Source organism: Lepidochelys kempii, chromosome 1 (assembly GCF_965140265.1).
Source record: "Lepidochelys kempii isolate rLepKem1 chromosome 1, rLepKem1.hap2, whole genome shotgun sequence".
In the NCBI taxonomy this organism is placed as follows: domain Eukaryota; kingdom Metazoa; phylum Chordata; order Testudines; family Cheloniidae; genus Lepidochelys; species Lepidochelys kempii.
Window position 1 is genome coordinate 156,102,971 of NC_133256.1, and position 13,925 is coordinate 156,116,895.

General features: G+C 44.6%; 1 protein-coding gene across 1 annotated transcript in view; it reads left to right on the forward strand.

The window, feature by feature from the left end:
- The window catches only part of HSF2BP (heat shock transcription factor 2 binding protein), a 145,109-nt gene that overhangs the window by 85,425 nt on the left and 45,759 nt on the right, over positions 1 to 13,925 (forward strand). The window contains exons 8-10 of the transcript XR_012160726.1: positions 9,339 to 9,449; positions 9,584 to 9,618; positions 13,696 to 13,861. The gene's annotated coding sequence lies outside the window, so the exon portion shown is untranslated. The remainder of the gene's footprint in view (positions 1 to 9,338; positions 9,450 to 9,583; positions 9,619 to 13,695; positions 13,862 to 13,925) is intronic.

Here is a 13,925-nt window from a genome sequence, read left to right on the forward strand (position 1 = left end):
AGTTAATCTGTTCTCTTCTCTTTCAAATCCCTCCTCCATACTCGCTTCTGACATGATGCTGGTATTTATTTCTATAATGGGGAGTGGGAGAGAGGGACCTTTTAAATGATTCAGAACCATCCTATAGTGATCACTCTCCTTACAATGTGCTGGCACTTTGACTCCAGGTGATCACTTATGCAACCCCACCTTACTGTCACTGCCTCCCTCACCTTCTAGATGCAGCACAGGTACTGGAAATGAAAGCTTCCCCGCACTGTCCCAAGCGCTGTGCTTGTGTGGTTGACTACTTCTAAAGCGAGCTTAGACACCATTTGCACCCAGTCTTTGTGCTTTCTGCTGAGAGTGCAATTCTGTGCCAGTTATGATGTGGACACCTGTCTGCTGGGAACTATGTTGAAGCCAACAACTCAGTTTATAGGGGTCATCAAATAGCCAGTTTATGCGTCAACATTTGGTTACAAATTGTTCTGGGAGTGATTTGAGCTGAGAAAGGGGAGATTCCACATTCTATCACCCATGTCTTGAGCTATCAAGTTCTCCTGTGTTGTTAAAGTGTGTGGGTAAGTATCTGGAACTTCTTTTCTTAGTCTGGAGACAGAATCCTGACAATAGGAAAGGAGTACTTGTGGCACCTTAGAGACTAACCAATTTATTTGAGCATAAGCTGTCGTGAGCAACAGCTCACTTCATCGGATGCATACTGTGGAAACTGCAGAAGACATTATATACACAGAGACCATGAAACAATACCTCCTCCCACCCCACTCTCCTTCTGGTAATAGCTTATCTAAAGTAATCACTCTCCTTACAATGTGTATGATAATCAAGTTGGGCCATTTCCAGCACAAATCCAGGTTCCTACTGAATTGGGCTAACTCACCCGCGCAAGAGTTCAAAGTCAGTTAACTCATCCATAAAAAGTATGCTTGATTTAAAAAAAAATTAAAAATCAATAAAATATGGCCTGTTCCCTAGACTCTGTCCCACTTGCCAAGAAATGAAACTCTTCCCTGAAAGACATAGCCATTCACAGCTCCCAATCTGCCACCTGTCAAAGCAATTTAAGATTTACTAGTGACAACTGAGTGCTAATGTCTGCAATAGCTATCCTGCAAATAGCTGGTACATTCCAAGTCCCTTGGCCCTTACATTAGCTTTCATCCCTCAGCTTAGTAGTTCATCTCAGCCAGTAACCCAGTGGCCATTCTGGGTGAATCACTCTGAAAAATATAGATCTTCAACACTCTCTTCAACTTTGAGGGAAAATGAGTCACTTCAAAATGCATAGAGTCATAGTTTGCCCTTGGTATTTCTATGCATGCAGGGGCAATGAGTGCTTATTATTAGATGCTTTTCTACCATATAAATGCTGCTTCCTGTCTTTAAAATTCTTCTTCAGACCCCATGCTTCTGCTCAGCTCATTGCATGACTTATAACAGATTTTTTTTGGTCAGCACTAAAGTAGAGCTGAAAGCAGCCACAAAAGCTGCAGCAGCCTCCTTGTTGGGGTCAGCCTGGAGTCAAAGTGCCAGCACATTGTAAGGAGAGTGATCGCTTTAGATAAGCTGTTACCAGCAGGAGGGTGGGGTGGGGGGAGAGAAAACCTTTTGTAGTGATAAACACCCATTTTTTCATGGTCTGTGTGTATAAAAACATCCCCACTGTATACTCCACTGCATGCATCCGATGAAGTGAGCTGTAGCTCACGAAAGCTCATGCTCAAATAAATTGGTTAGTCTCTAAGGTGCCACAAGTACTCCTTTTCTTTTTGCGAATACAGACTAACATGGCTGCTACTCTGAAACCTAGCACTAGGCTGGTTTGTTAAATGTGTTTTCACCATTTCAGTGAAATGATCTCCTCTTCTGGCCCCCACTTGCGTTTGGAGTTGTTTGGGTCTGCCTCTTTGAATTTTCAATGGGGGATATTATGTTAGCTTTAAGAAAAGAATCACTTGCTTTTCTGCCATTTAAGGATGCAATTACCAGAAACTATGATTATTATTTTGTAGATATTTGGAGCTCCTGGCATGGGGTTGCCAAGTTTAAAATGAGCAAGGAAAGCAAAGCCCTGGGCACTATTAAGCCAGGCACATATTAGAGAATTGAACCATTCCTAATTGAACTGGTGGGGAGAACCGGGTTAAGGCCAAATGGATCTGTGTGCCCCTGCTAATCATGTCGAGTTGCATTCTGAAGTTGCAATTTTGACCCATGCCCACACTGGTGCTATCTCAGCTGCAATGTAAAACTATTTCCCCATGTTTATTTCCCTCCCCTCCCCCCACTGTTCCTCAGACTGCCTGGAAATGGCCCACCTTGATTATCACTACAAAAGGTCCCCCCTCGCCCCCTGCTCTCCTGCTGGTAATAGCTCACCTTAGAATCATAGAATATCAGGGCTGGAAGGGACCGCAGGAGGTCGTCTAGTCCAACCCCCTGCTCAAAGCAGGACCAATCCCCAACTAAATCATCCCAGCCAGGGCTTTGTCAAGCCTGACCTTAAAAACTTCTAAGGAAGGAGATTCCACCACCTCCCGAGGTAACGCATTCCAGTGTTTCAACACCCTCCTAGTGAAAAAGTTTTTCCTAATATCCAACCTAAACCTTCCCCACAGCAACTTGACACCATTACTCCTCGTTCTGTCATCTGGTACCACTGAGAACAGTCTAGATCCATCCTCTTTGGAACCCCCTTTCAGGTAGTTGAAAGCAGCTATCAAATCCCCCCTCATTCTTCTCTTCCGCAGACTAAACAATTCCCTCAGCCTCTCCTCATAAGTCATGTGTTCCAGTCCCCTAATCATTTTTGTTGCCCTCCGCTGGACAATTTCCAATTTTTCCACATCCTTCTTGTAGTGTGGTACCCAAAACTGGACACAGTACTCCAGATGAGACCTCACCAATGACAAATAGAGGGGAACGATCACATCCCTCGATCTGCTGGCAATGCCCCTACATATACAGCCCAAAATGCCATTGGCCTTCTTGGCAACAATGGCACACTGTTGACTCATATCCAGCTTTTCATCCACTGTAATCCCTTGGTGCTTTTCTGCAGAACTGCTGCCGAGCCATTCGGTCCCTAGTCTGTAGCGGTGCATGGGATTCTTCTGTCCTAAGTGCAGGACTCTGCATTTGTGCTTGTTGAACCTCATCAGATTTCTTTTGGCCCAATCCTCTAATTTGTCTAGGACCCTCTGTATCCTATCCCTACCCTCCAGCGTACCTACCTCTCCTCCCAGTTTCGTGTCATCTGCAAACTTCCTGAGGGTGCAATCCACACCATCCTCCAGATCATTAATGAAGGTATTGAACAAAACTGGCATGAGGACTGACCCTTGGGGCACTCCACTTGATACCAGCTGCCAACTAGACATGGAGCCATTGATCACTACCTGTTGAGCCCAACAATCTAGTCAACTTTCTATCCACCTTATCATCCATTCATCCAGCCCATACTTCTTTAACTTACTGGCAAGAATACTGTGGGAGGCGGTGTCAAAAGCTTTGCTAAAGTCAAGGAACAACAGGTCCACTGCTTTCACCTCATCCACAGAGCCAGTTATCTCGTCATAGAAGGCAATTAGATTAGTCAGGCATGACTTGCCCTTGGTGAATCCATGCTGACTGTTCCTGATCACTTTCTTCTCCTCTAAGTGCTTCAGAATTGATTCCTTGAGGACCTGCTCCATGATTTTTCCAGGGACTGAGGTGAGGCTGACTGGCCTGTAGTTCCCAGGATCCTCCTTCTTCCCTTTTTTAAAGATGGGCACTACATTAACCTTTTTCCAGTCGTCCGGGGCCTCCCCCGATTGGCATGAGTTTTCAAAGATAATGGCCAATGGCTCTGCAATCACACCCGCCAACTCCTTTAGCACTCTCGGATGCAGCACATCCGGCCCCATGGACTTGTGCTTGTCCAGCTTTTCTAAATAGTCCTGAACCACTTCTTTCTTCACAAAGGGCTGGTCACCTCCTCCCCATGCTGTGCTGCCCAGTGCAGCAGTCTGGGAGCTGACCTTGTTCGTGAAGACAGAGGCAAAAAAAGCATTGAGTACATTAGCTTTTTCCACATCCTCTGTCACTAGGTTGCCTCCCTCATTCAGTAAGGGGCCCACACTTTCCTTGACTTTCTTCTTGTTGTTAACATACCTGAAGAAACCCTTCTTGTTACTCTTAACATCTCTTGCTAGCTGCACCTCCAGGTGTGATTTGGCCTTCCTGATTTCACTCCTGCATGCCCGAGCAATATTTTTATACTCTTCCCTGGTCATTTGTCCAATCTTGCACTTCTTGTAACCTTACCTGATCACTTACCTGATCACACCCATTGTTTCATGTTCTCTGTGTATATAAATCTCCCCACTGTATTTTCCACTGAATGCATCTGATGAAGTGAGGTGTAGCTCACGAAAGCTTATGCTCAAATAAATTTGTTAGTCTCTAAGGTGCCACAAGTACTCCTTTTCTTTTTGTGAATGGCCTCTGGGTAACTCTCTCATAATTTCTGGCACAGCTCCCTAACCCAACATAAACTGCAGTATTAGGGACACTTCCTGAGGACTGCTTCACTCCATATCCTCATTTCCTCTTTGGTCAGAGGACTACTCCCACCTCTGTTATACCTAAGGTGGACTTAATCAGCCCCACCTGAGGCAGGAATCCATCAGCAGTTCCCTGCATGGTTCCAACACTCACTGACAGGATAGGCCACAAAAAGAAACTCTCCATCTTCTTGCACCATCTAGGGCAGAAGTAAATGGTACGTTACCTTGACATTAGTGGCATTTCATGGCCAGGTCTTGAGGGGATGCAAAGACAGTTTCCCCACAGTATTTGAATGTCTTTTTAAAATGAATCCCTTGGTTTTTAATATATTACAAAACCAAACCATCACAAATACATCAAAGAAGAAAGTAAGCCGGTACGCCCCGGTATGGTGTACCGGCAAGAGCTGGTGCGCCGTACTGGGGTGGATCGGCTTCCCCAAGCGCAATTTAAAGGGCCTGTGGCTCCCAGCAGCGGCTGGAGCCCCCGGCCCTTTAAATTGCTGCTGGAGCCCCACTGCCGGAGCCCTGGGGTAGCGGTGGTGGGGCTGCGACGGTGATTTAAAGGTCCTGGGGTGGTAGCGGCGGCCGAGCCCTGGGCCCTTTAAATCATCCCCGCAGCCCTGCCGCCGCTTCCCCAGGGCTCCGGCAGGCTCCGGGGACGATTTAAAGGGCCTGGGGTGGTAGTGGCGGCTGGAGCCCTGCTGCTGGAGCCCTGGGGAAGCAGCGGCGGGGCTCCGGGGACGATTTAAAGGGCCCAGGGCTTGGCCGCCGCTACCACCCAGGGCCCTTTAAACCGCTGCCAGAGCCCCCAGCTGCTGCTGGTACCCCGGGGAGGGGGAAGGAGGCACTTGCTGGTACAGGGTGGGCTGGGGCTGGCTCTGACCTCCTCCAGCCCTGCTGCTTCCGGGGGCCAGAGCCAGCCCCAGCCCCAGCCCAACCCCGTACCAGTAAGTCCCTAGACTTACTTTCACCCCTGAAATACATGCTGCACAGTATCCCAGGTAGGAGGTAGGTGAATTAGTAAGATTCTTTTTCACTGATAAGATGATCAGCTTTATACCAAACATGGAGTAGACAAGGTCCTACCCTAGCAGCTGGCAGCCCATCAATTAGGTCAAGAACAGGGCAGGCTTTCCTTTATACCAAGTGCTGCATATGGACTTGTAACCAAACCCAGCAGCTTTCGTCTCTCCCTGTGCCCATACCAGCCTTCAGCAATCTCCTCACAGCACTGTTTTGGGAGCAAATCACAGTCCCCTTTGCCCATGTCAGTGTTCTTAATTCACTACTTCTTCCTGTGCTCTTAGGTCATCACAGAATCATAGAATATCAGGGTTAGAAGGGACCTCAGGCGGTCATCTAGTCCAGCCCCCTGCTCAAAGCAGGACTTAATCCCCAACTAAATCATCCCAGCCAGGGCTTTGTCAAGCCTGACCTTAAAAACCTCTAAGGAAGGAGATTCCACCACCTCCTTTAAATCAGCTACAGTACCCAATGACTGGAAGATAGCTAATGTAACGCCAATATTTAAGGGCTCTAGAGGTGATCCTGGCAATTACAGACCAGTAAGTCTAATGTCAGTACCAGGCAAATTAGTTGAAAGAATAGTAAAGAATAAAATTGTCAGACACATAGAAGAACATAAATTGTTGCGCAAAAGTCAACATGGTTTCTGTAAAGGGAGATCATGTCTTACTAATCTATTAGAGTTCTTTGAGGGGGTCAACAAACATGTGGACAAGGGTGATCCAGTGGACATAATGTACTTAGATTTCCTGAAAGCCTTTGACAAGGTCCCGCACCAAAGGCTCTTACGTAAATTAAGTTGTCATGGGATAAGAGGGAAGATCCTTTCCTGGATTGAGAACTGGTTAAAAGACAGGGAACAAAGGGTAGGAATAAATGGTAAATTTTCAGAGTGGAGAGGGGTACCTAGTGGTGTTCCCCAAGGGTCAGTCCTAGGACCAATCCTATTCAACTTATTCATAAATGATCTGGAGAAAGGGGTAAACAATGAGGTGGCAATGTTTGCAGATGATACTAAACTGCTCAAGATAGTTAAGACCAAAGCAGACTGTGAAGAACTTCAAAAAGATCTCACAAAACTAAGTGAATGGGCAACAAAATGGCAAATGAAATGTAATGTGGATAAATGTAAAGTAATGCACATTGGAAAAAATAACCCCAACTGTACATACAATATGATGGGAGCTAATTTAGTTACAACTAATCAGGAGAAAGATCTTGGAGTCATTATGGATAGTTCTCTGAAAACGTCCACACAGTGTGCAGTGGCAGTCAAAAAAGCAAACGGGATGTTAGGAATCATTAAAAAGGGATAGAGAATAAGACGGAGAATATCTTACTGCCCTTATATAAATCCATAGTAGGCCCACATCTTGAATACTGCGTACAGATGTCGTCCCCTCATCTCAAAAAAGATACACTGACATTAGAAAAGGTTCAGAAAAGGGCAACTAAAATTATTAGGGATTTGGAATGGGTCCCCTATGAGGAGAGATTGAAGAGGCTAGGACTTTTCAGCTTGGAAAAGAGGAGACTAAGGGGGGATATGATAGAGGTCTATAAAATCATGAGTGGTGTGGAGAAAGTAAATAAGGAAAAGTTATTTACTTTTTCCCATAATATAAGAACTAGGGGCCACCAAATGAAATTAATGGGTAACAGGTTTAAAACAAATAAAAGGAAGTTCTTCTTCACTCAGCACACAGTCAACCTCTGGAATTCCTTGCCTGAGGAGGTGGTGAAGGCTAGGACTATAACAGGGTTTAAAAGAGAACTGGGTAAATTCATGGAGGTTAAGTCCATTAATGGCTATTAGCCAGGATAGGAAAGGAATGGTGTCCCTAGCCTCTGTTTGTCAGAGGGTGGAGATGGATGGCAGGAGAGAGATCACTTGATCATTACCTGTTAGGTTCAATGCCTCTGGGGCACCTGGCATTGGCCACTGTCAGTAGACAGGATACTGGATGGATGGACCTTTGGTCTGACCCAGTATGGCCATTCTTATATTCTTATGTTCTCCCTAGGTAACCCATGCCAGTGCTTCACCACGCTCCTAGTGAATTTTTTTTTCCTAATATCCAACCTAAACCTCCCCCACTGCAACTTGAGACCATTGCTCCTTGTCATCTGCTACCACTGAGAACAGTCTAGATCCATCCTCTTTGGAACTCCCTTTCAGGTAGTTGAAAGCAGCTATCAAATCCCCCCTCATTCTTCTCTTCCGCAGACTGAACAGTCCCAGTTCCCTCAGCCTCTCCTCATAAGTCATGTGCTCCAGCCTTCAAATAATTTTTGTTGCCCTCTGCTGGACTCTTTCCAATTTTTCCACACCCTTCTTGTAGTGTGGGACCCAAAACTGGACACACTACTCCGGATGAGGCCTCACCAATGCCAAATAGAGGGGAATGATCACGTCCCTCAATCTGCTGGCAGTGCTCCTACTTGTACAGCCCAAAATGCCGTTAGCCTTCTTGGCAACAAGGGCAGACTGTTGACTCATATCCAGCTTCTTGTCCGCTGCAACCCCTAGGTCCTTTTCTGCAGGTCAGAATCCAGCTCCTCTAAAAGACCACCAGTGACTAGCCCTAACTAACTGGAACCAAGACCCAATCTCAGTGTTATTAAATAAAACCAGCTTTGGTCCAAATGTGGACTCTCCCTTTTCACACCCTCTCTCCCCCACTCACTCAATAGTAAAACTAATAGAGAGAGAGAGAGAGAGAGATACCAAGAAGATTTTAATATCATGTTGGGTCATAGGCTTAGGAAAAACAGTATTAATGCTGATGAACTTGGTGATTATTCATCCAGCCAGATACAGCTGTCTGTGACAGAATGTTCATGTCAAGCTTTTGTTTGGTGTCAAAATAAGGTGAAACTACCAGGCTGAAACCCACTAGCCTTTGGAGACTGTATAAGTTAAAGAGAGAATTCAGCCCTTGGACCTATCTCAGCACATAAAATGGGACCAAATACTACTCAGCAAAGTGGTATTTTTATGGTATGCTCTGTTTCAGGCTTCTCACCAAACATTCAGGGGAAATCTCTCACAGGAGCTGAATAGGGACTTACTGAGAACAGATATTATATTATTGTGGTGCAGAGTGACACTGACAGAACACAATTGATCAGAAATATTTCCAGACAACAAGCATGTTGTCTGTTCTATTGCAAATAATTGCTGACAAATGACTACATCACTAGCAAAAGACCAGATATCTCATAATGGCAGAATAAATCAATGTAATGAATACGCATGCTAAGAATAACAGTGCCTGAAAGAGAAGAAAGTTTAAATGAATTCTGTTTGTAGAGAGGTGTTTTCAGAAACCAACATACAGTAGAAAGAAACCCAAGCACAAAGTGTGACTGTAGATCATATCAGAATATGTAACCTATTGCTTTCCTTCCAATAGTGTGACGAATTTTTCTGCAACAGCTCTGTATTTACCATACATTCACATATGGTGTAGCAGAACAGGTTTTGGGATAACCCTGTGCTTTCCACATTTAATTAGGGTGCATGTATGTACTATGGTAATGGAGATCATAGAAAATCCTGGTTCACTCAGACAGACGTGTAGACTTTCTTTGAATTTTCCATTGTTGGAATTCAGCTGTAGTACAGCCTTTCTCCCATAATTCATTTTGAATATGCCCAGAAAAGTTTTAAAATGTTTTAACAGATTCAGTTCATAGATTTTTTTTTTTTAAGCCTAGAGGTGATTATCTTATCTGATCTCCTGCATTACACAGGCCATAGACTTGCACCCTTTGCCATCAAGACCAACCACTTGTGGTTGAAATACAGCAGACTTTGAAGAAAGATGGCCTCTCTTGATCTGAAGACTTCCACCATATCCCTTGGTAAGATGTTGAAATGGTTAATTACCCTCATTTTTTTTTTATATATAAACAACGTGCCTTATTTCTAATTTGAATTTGTCTAGCTTCAGCTTCCAGGCACTGATTTTGTTATGTCTTTGTCTGTTTTATTAAAGGACTCTCTGCTAGTCAATATCTTCTCCTCGTGAAGGTACTTATACCGTGATTCTATCTGACAAGATAAGTAGACTGAGCTCCCAGTCAATGAAAGCCTTTAATCAGGGCTGCACAGAAGTTTTTGGGGGCCGGGGCAAAATCTGAAATAAAGGCTCTCACCCTTCCAGAAAAATTAACACTGACAGGAGCCCTGAGGGAAGGGAAGGGGGTTGGAGAGCGAGCCTGCCTGGGGTGCTGGAAATAGGGGTGCAGCAGCACCCCCGGCTTCAAGTAATAATAGCAACTAAATGTCTGACTTCCATCATAGACTGGGTGTACAGTTTTGTTCAGTGGTTTTAAACACGCACTATTAAAAATTGTTTCAGCAGCCCTGAGTCTGCCCTGCACTCACCCCAGAGTGACAGCTCTTGTCCTGCGGGGCTGGGCCTGGCTTTGGCTCCCCACTTTGGAAGTGGCACGCTGGTGGGTGGGATTACAGTGCCATTCAGGTTTGGCTTGGCCACACTTCTGTCATCTGGGTGAGTGATCTAGTGTTTAGTCTAGTGGTTAGAAGTGGGGAAGGCCATTTTGCATGGGATTATATGCATCTGAACATGCCTACCAGACTAGGACCTGAAGGCAAGATAGGTGTGGAAACGCATAGTTGTGTATGAGTTAGTCACTGAGCTGCTGGGCAGTGTCATGACTTCATGGCTGTGTGCATGCCTCGCTACCAAAATTTAAGCACTTTGGGGACTTTAGAAGTAGAACTGTAGGTGTCTGGGGATTTTAGGTGCCTACAGGTTTAGGCAGCAGCGGAGCAGGGGTTTTGTGAATGCCAGCAGTGCCTAAATGTTGGACATAGGTACGTAAAATGACAGCTAAGGGGGATGTAGGTGCCTGTGAATCCCACCCTGGACATTTCTCCGGCATACTCCGTACATTGCAGCATTGAGCCCTAGATCAGTGGTTAGGGGGTGGGAGGAGGATTGATCTACACAGAAATTATTACCATGCTTTTGTTTAAAAAAACAAAAACAAAATAAAAACTGTGTTTTGTTTGCAAAGAAACATAATGGACTCACTGAAGCTAGGAACACTGAGTTGTTTATTTGACTGTGGCTTTTTTTAGCCTCTGGCCCTTGCGGTGCTGCAGTAACACTGAGAAACGAGTGGTTAGTGGGATTGTAGTTATGTAAGTAGTTAAAGCTAACTTTGTGTAAAGCTGTTTCAGTCTACACACGTGGCTCTTTTTTAGGGCTAGTAGGCAGTAAAATCTAGTGGCATTAGATATTTGCTTTGGTAACTTTCTTTTTGTAGTTGTCCTTACAAAAGATACGTGTACACAGAAAAAGGCTTCGCAAAGCTGCAGTCAATCCAGAGTATAGTGCCAGCACTTTCCGGACAGTGAGGTAGATTTTGATCTCACTGAAATCAATGGTAGTTTTGCCATTCACTTCAACAGAACTAGAATTTAGCAGAGTACACTAACAAGGCCCCTGCCCTGAACAGCTCTCAGTCTATATGGAAAAATATAAAGTGATGCATTTTATCTATCTGACTACATAGAATCCTTGAATTAGGTACCATTTTATTCATCTAAATCCCGAATGGCTTTTGATGCAATAAACAGAAAAAACCCACCCCCATTCCCATAGATTAAAGTCACACAGGTTGAAAAGTGACCAAAGGTAATCCTGTGGCGTTGGCTTTGTTGTTCACTTTAATCTGAGGGGCAACAGTTTCCCACTACACCTCATCTCTTTTGCTAGAGAGAATTTTTGGAACTACCCACAGATCCACACACAGTTTTTAGAAGCCCTGCTGGAGGGAGAGAGAATCTCTTCCCCCTTGAGACAGGCATTTCAAAACACAACCTCTGTTTGATTGATTTGGTGGTTTCTGTTGTCAACCAACTTTGGAATAAGTAGTCTGAAGAGCTGAGGGCCATTTGGAGAGATGTTACTTTGTGTTGGCTGTCTTTAAAATAAATAGCCAGGCTTCTTTCCTAGAAGAGGGGTTTTCTTCTGAAATGTCTCCTGTTTGTGAGAAGGACTTTGGAACTGAGCTCTGCCACAGTAAGATGCTAAAACAACGCAAAACACTGAAATGTATTACTCACTGAAAATCATAAAAACTAGAAATCACCAAGTTTATCCCTGATGCCACTGCATTGACTCTAAAGGTGAGAATATAAGGTTGAATTTCTTGTGGAAAAAGATAAGAAGCCAATGAAGGCACCTGAGGAGAGAGGGTCAGTGTAATGGGAGACTAGAGAAAGGCACGTAAGGAAAGTGACATTTTGGGTAGTCAGGAGTGGGGTGGGGAGAAGGGAGCTGCAGAAAGTTCAGAGAGGAGAAGGAAGAAACAGTTGCAGTGAGAAAGGAGCAAAGCCATGGGGGTGAGGGAGAGTCAGTGGATTTAAAAACTCTTATAGAGCCTAGAGGAAACAGCAACAGAGGACTGATGAGGGGATGAATTAGTGGTGGTGATGTCATGGTTATAAGTGTGGATGAGGGGGAGTGTTGAGGATGCTAGAGGGAGGAGGGGGGTGGGCAGAAGAGCAGGGAGAAGAGGTGGGAAATTTAACACAATAAAAAGTTCATGTTGTTGGGTTGTTGTTTTTTTACTGAAGTTAGAAAAAAAATGTGTGAAGTTAGAAAAGCCCTGGAATTCTAAATATTTGTAGAAAATCCCCTAAGTACTATAAACAAAACCAATCTGAGCTATTCATGGAAGCACCATCAATTCCTTGCTCCTGGAATAGCAAAGGAGGCGGTGAGGTAAGTGGCCAGGGGAAGCAAAAAAAGAAAATGGTATAAAATGTAACATTAACATTTGGAAAACAGTAGAATTTTCAGAAGTGCCTAATTGACTTAGGGTCCTACGGCCCATTTTCAACAGTGACTTATGGTCCCAAGGGTCAGATTTTAAAGGTATTTAGGTGCCTATAGGGGTTAAGTGCCTAGGTGCTTTTGAAAACCAAACTAGACAGCTACCTGCATCTTTAGGTGTCTGAATACCTTTAAAATTCTGGCCATAAGTACCATTGGGACCTAGGATCCTAAACCACTTAGACACTTTGAAAATGTTACCCTTTGGCTGTACTTATATACTGATACATATGTCTATGCTTACCTCCTTACAGTGCACCTGTCTGGCTGTCTGGAAGGTGCCAGCTGTAAAGGTTAATGAGAAAAGTCCACCTGACTAGTCTTATTTGTATAGCTCCTTCCATTCTCCAAACTGCCTTTGTCATTTGAGGGCTTTCGCCTTGCTTTTGGCACAGTTAAGGAGTGACACTGAACCCTTGCCTTTGTCCTACTTGAATGCCACTCTTTGGCGTGGTGCCAAGGCATTAATGGCTAGGAAAGATCTCCTTTCCAAAGTACATACTCTGAAGTCATATGAGACCCTTCTATATAGGAGACAGGCTAATGGAAGTTCACAGGGAAAATGCAGTGTGCATGTTTCTTATCTTGCAGGACGGGGACAGCTTTGTGGCTTTCTTTAGCTGCCCATAATACTTGGAAAGTGGTGGTATATTTTTGCAGGCGCTGAGCAGAACAAAAACATGATCAAAGGAGGTTTAGGGCATGAACTAGGCTGCTGAGAGAATAGTGAGGAGTACAGAGAAAGCACCTCCCTTTTGAAGAATTTCTTATCATGGAACTGAAAGATTTTACACTTCCACAAGCCAAGGACTGTGAGAGAAGAATTTCAAGGCAGGAGGGGAGAGCCCCAGTAAATTGTTCCATGATGCAAGTTCAGGACCATATGAGAGAATGTTTCAATGCTATTTTGCTAAGGGAATAATCCAAGGACAGGCAAGGATGGCATTACGGGGATACAAAGAAGAGACTGCCTGGGGAACCAAGGGAGAAGGGGCACTCTCTATTGCTAACTTCCCCAGGTGTGTTGGCCAACTAATGGCCAGACTACTAACCATTTTTCATTTACAGGTTCCCTGTGCCTGCAAGGGGACCTGAAAGTGCTAAAACAAAATGGTGGGTGGGGTTGGGGGGAAGGAGGTGAATAGTCAGGTTAGGAGCTAAATGCCCCAATGAGCAAAAGTAAACGATCTCTTCAGAACAGAAATGTTCATCTTATCCCCTTCCTCTTCTCTTTTTAGGTGTCATGATTCTGAAGCTGTGGTTGGCCAGAAGGTGCTTATCCCACTGTGATACCCCTGTGATGGCACAACTTCCAGGGAGCCCTGCTGGACCTCAGAGGGGTCATAGAATCATAGGCTCGTAGGACTGGAGGGGACCTCAAGAGGTCATCTGGTCCAGGGTCAGGTAAGTTTCCCCTCCACCACTCCCTTTTCTTTTTTCTATCTTTTGTAGCTCCTCAGGTTTTCTG